Source organism: Elephantulus edwardii, unplaced genomic scaffold (genome assembly GCF_000299155.1).
Source record: "Elephantulus edwardii isolate Elephantulus edwardi_28Jun2011 unplaced genomic scaffold, EleEdw1.0 scaffold00217, whole genome shotgun sequence".
Taxonomy (NCBI): domain Eukaryota; kingdom Metazoa; phylum Chordata; class Mammalia; order Macroscelidea; family Macroscelididae; genus Elephantulus; species Elephantulus edwardii.
This window is the reverse complement of record NW_006399967.1, coordinates 193591-198759: the sequence shown is the minus strand read 5'-3', so window position 1 is coordinate 198759 and position 5169 is coordinate 193591.

The following is a 5169-nucleotide window of genomic DNA, read 5'->3' as shown; positions in this document are numbered from 1 at the left end:
CCCACGGCCTCAGCGGCCCCGCCCCCGAGGGTTGGGGGCTCCGGCGGGGCCCCACGCCTTCCCGACCCGGCGTGTGGGGGCGCGCACCCCAGCCACCCCGGGCAGTGGGGTCCGTCTTTGGAGAGACGCAGCGCGCGCGGGGCTGAGCAGTCTGGCTCGGGAGGTAAGCAAGCGGGTAGACCAGACAAGCCCTCGGACTTTTTGGATTTCAACACCCCGTTTCCTCTTCTGTCAACGAAGTGCGGTATGATTCTATCGGGCCAGGGACAGATTCCTCAGGGGGCCCAGCGACTTGGGGTCCCTCCCGCATCCCCCTTCTAGATTCAGAGAGCCCAGGGTCAGCACGTTCTTGGGGGATGGGAGGGCTCTGCCAGCGGCTCTGGGCTTCCAGGCCCCCACGGCTTTGGGCAGCTCGGATGGCCGGGCGCTGGGCTGCACAGACACTGCCGGACATGCCGCGGAAGCAAGGCCTGGTGATGCGCTTCCGGAAGGCCACAGCCTCGAATATTCTACGAAGCCCCGCTGTCCTCTCACACACGACGAGCCGGAACTACCCTGCTGGGGGCCGGCCACATCCTGCGTCCTGGGGAGGTTTCCACACCCCCTCCTCTAGGCCTTGGTTTTCTTATCTGTGAACTGTGCTCCCGGGCGAGTACCCCGCCTAGCAGGTGACCACAAAGCCCCATTGCCTACGAGTCTTTTCCAACCACAGCGCGCCTCCAGGAGCCTCAGGGGCCACACCTGTCAGTGCGTTCAAACAGCCGACCTTTGACATAGCAGCCGGACACCTGACCGCCATCAGATGAGCCCAAATCCACGGCCAGCAGGTCACTGGCTTCGTGGCAACCTACATGCAAGGCTGGCCCTCCATCGGGGCCGAGGCTGTCAGGCCCACAGGGCAAGAGCTGGTGGACTCGGAGGCTGACCCTTGGGTTAGTAGCCCAATGCGTGAAGCACCGCACCACCAGAGCGCGATCTGCTGGATGAAGCTGTGGCCGAGCTCAGAGCTCAAGGTTGTGCTGTGACGAGGAGCTCCTAGCGCAAGTCTGACTCCTCACCGTGAAGGACTCTGTCCCAAAGCCCTGCCCCGGAGGCGGAGTTCCAGCGGGGCACAGCTGGTAAACAAGCTCCTAGCAGGTCAGGAGCAGCGGCGGTAAAATGCTCGGGATAAAGGTCAGAGGTCCGGACTCACCCAGGGGCTCCGAGGAAGAAAGGGCTGCAGTCTGCCCTCCTGAAGAGGACCTGGGACAGAAACCCTGTGGGCAGCACTGCTTGGTCACCGCGGGCACTGTGAGCCACGCCCTCTAGGACAGCTCCAGCAACAGCACACAGTAGGTCAGCCGGCTCCCAGAGGAAAAGACTTCAGGGAAGCAGATGGGAGATGCCAGGAGGCTGGGGGGGGGGGCGGGATTTCAGGGTGGCATCCCCAGCAGGTGGTCCAGGAGCAAAGTCAGAAGAGCTGGAGACAGAGCACTGGGCGGGGGCCTGTGGGCTAAGGTCACTGTCAATGTCAGCGAGTGGGTGAGCCCAGTGCACGTGGAGCTCGAGGCCCGGTGCCCAGGTGCTTGCCCATCCCTGCCAGCCTCAGCTTCCCCTCTGTGGGGTGATCTGGTGGTGATTCTGTCCCTTCCGGCTGAGAGCCTGACTCCCAGTGAGGGCTCTGTTATCATTAATCCTGACAGAGGACTCTGCTTCTGGAAGGCAGACGCCGATTTTATAGGGGTGCTGGGTCAAGGCTTTCAGATACGTTCAGTCACTGTACCAAAAAGAAGTGGCTGACACAAAATAATTTCATAAAGTAACCTATGTTCAAGAGGCAATGGTAGGGAGCTCTGGTGGCCTAATGGCAAGAAGCTGCACTGCAATCCCAGAGGTACGCGGTTCAAATCCACCAGATGCTCTGCTGGAGAAGGAGGGGGCAATCTCCTCCTGTACCAGTCAGATCTGATTTGACGGTACACGTAAAAAATAATACAATAATTTAAAAAAATAAAAAAAGAGGCAATGGTGATAAAGGAGGAAGTTCAAGCTACTCTGAAAGAATTGGCAAAAAACAAGACCCAGGAATTGATAGAATACTGATTGACATACCTTAAAAAACAGATGCTCATCAGGTTATGCCAAGAAATTTGGAGGACAACCCCCTGGCCAAATGACTAGAAGAGATCCATATTTATTCCTATCTGGGGAAAAAAAAGTAATCCGACAGTGTGAGCATTATCAAACAACGTCACTAATATCATGTTGTTGTTGTTATGTGCCGTTGAATCGTTTGCGACTCATAGCAACCCTATGTACAACAGCCCTAAACCCTGCTCTATCCTGTGCCAATCTCATTGCCTCTGACACAGCCATCCCGATTACCCCAGTCACTGAATCAATCCACCTCATAGAGGGTCTTCCCCTCCTGTGCTGTCCCTCCACCCTACCAAGCATAATGTCCCTCTCCAAGGACCTGTCCCTCCTTGCAACATGCCCAAAGTATGTCAGACGAAGCCCCAGAATCCTTGCCTCCAAGGAGTAGCCTGGTTTAACCCTATCTAGGATGAATCTGTTTGTTTTCTTGGCAGTCCATGGTACATTCAATACTTTTCTCCAGCACCACAGCTCAAGGCATCAATTCTCCTTCTGTCCTCCCTAGTCATTGTCCAACTCTCTGACGCATAACAAGTGATTGCAAAGACCATGGCCTGTATCAGACGTACCTTAGTCTCCAGAGAGACACCGTTGCTCCCGAGTACTTTAGAGAGGTCCCTAACAGCAGACTCTCCCATCACAATACGGTTTTTTATTTCCTGGCTGCTGGTGCCAAGACTATTGACCATGGAGCCGAGCAAACTGAAGCTGTGAACAATCTCAATCTCTTCACCATCCATCCTGATGCTGCCAATTGGTCCAGTGGTGAGAATCTTTGTCTTCTTGACATTGGGCCTCAGTCCATACTAAAGGCTGCAGTCCTTGACCCTCTGCAGCAAGTGCATGAGGTCCTCCTCAGTTTCGGCAAGCAGGGTTGTGTCAGCTGCATAACACAGATTGTTAATAGACCTTCCACCAATCCTGACACCACACTTCTCCTCATAGAGCCCAGCACTAATATCATATGCAAGCAAAATCCTGCTGAAAATTATTCAAAAACTATGAGAACAGTAAATGAACAGAGAACTACCAGAAATGCAAGCTGGATTAGAAGAGGTCATCATTGCCAATGTCAGATGGATCTTGGCCAAAAGCAGAGAGTACCAGAGGAATGTCTATGTTTCACTGACTGTGCAAAGGCATTTGACTGTGTGGATCACAACGAACTGTGTTAATCTTGAGAAGGATGGGAATCCCAGACCACCTGATTGTGCTCATGTGAAACCTGTACTTGGACCAGGAGGCAGTCCTCTGAACAGAGCAGAGAAACACTGCATGTTTCAAAATCAGGAAAGGAGTACGTCAGGGATACGTCCTGTCTCCAAACCTTTTCAATCAACATGCAGAACAGACCATTCCAGAGGATGATCTTATGAGGAAAAATGTGGCATCAAGATTGGAGGAAGACTCATCAACAATCTGCGTTATGCAGATGACACAACCCTGCTTGCTGAAACTGAGGGGGACCTGAAGTGCTTGCTGCAGAGGGTCAAGAACTGTATTCTTCGATATGGATTGAGGCTCAACATCAAGAAGACAAAGATTCTCACCACTGGGCCAACTGGCAGCATCATGATAGATGGAGAAGAAGTTGAGTTTGTTAGCAATTATAGCTTGCTTGGCTCCACAATCAACACTCAGGAAATCAAAAGACAAATTGCGTTAGAAAAATCTGCTGTCAAAAGACCTCTCCAGAGTGCTAAAGAGTAAGGATGTCCGTCTAGAGGCTAAGGTGAGCCTGATCCAGGCCATGACCTTCACAATTACTTGTTACTCATCAGAGAGCTGGACAGTGACCAAGGATGACAGAAGAAAAATTGATGCCTTTGAGTTGTGGTGCTGGAGAAGAGTCTTGAACATATTATGAAACATCATTGCTCTTCAGTAATTTAGAGAGGCCTTAGACTGCAGACTTTCTCAATTAATCTCCTGACTGACTGAATGCTGGAACCAAGTATTGTGTGAATAGAGCAAGAGAACAGTGTTGTTGTTGTTAGGTGCCGTTGAGTGGAGCACGAGTCATAGCGACCCTATGAACAAAAGACCTGAACTTTGTTCTATAATTGTTGTTTCTCTGTTCATAGTTTCCAGAGGCATGTTGTTTAGGAAGTGGATACCTTTCCTACTTCCAAGCCTTTCTTAATCTGGGAGCTCCACCAAACACTGTCCACAATGGGTAACCATTATGCCATTTGACACACCAGTGGTACAGCATTCGGCATCAAAACAGGCCCAGGTTACCTCAGTACAGTGAACTGACATACCAGTGCTGAACCACTTAGAAGAATGTTCATTCCAAGCACAATTAATACCAGGCCTGAGGGTCACAGGCCCACCCACCAGATCCTAATTGGCTCTAACCAAGGGCTTCCAGCCCACAGCCCATTGTTAGCCAAATCCTGAAAATCCAATAAGCTCACACATGATTATGAACAAAATAAAAACAAACAGTCCACACGCAACACTCAACCAAACAAGAACTAATCTTCCAGAATCCAACCGCTTCACACCTGAGCCTTGTTTTTGTTGTTGTTATGTGTCATTGAGCTACTTGTAACCCATAGTGACCCTGTGTACAGCAGCTCTGAACCCTGCCCAGTCCTGAGCCAGTCTCACTAATTCCAACACACCAATCCCCATTGCCCCAGTCACTGTATCAATCCATCTTATCTGGGGTCTTCCTCTCCTGCGCTGTCCCTCCACTCTTCCAAGCATGATGTCCTGTTCCAAGGACTGGTCTCTCCTGGCCATGTTCCCAAAGTATGTGAGATGGAGCTTCAAAAATCCTAGTCTCCAAGGAGAGGCTTGTTTTCATCCTCTCCAAGACAGACCTATTTAGGTTTAAAATTAAGAAAGGTGTGTGTCAAGGTTGTAATTTTTTTCCTCCAAACCTATTCCATTTATATGCTGAGCAAATTATTCAGGAAGCTGGACTCTATGAAGAAAAAATAGGATGTCAGGATTGAAGAAGATTCATTAATAGCCTCATTAATATGCAGATGACACAACTTTGCTTGCTGAAAGTGAGGAGGA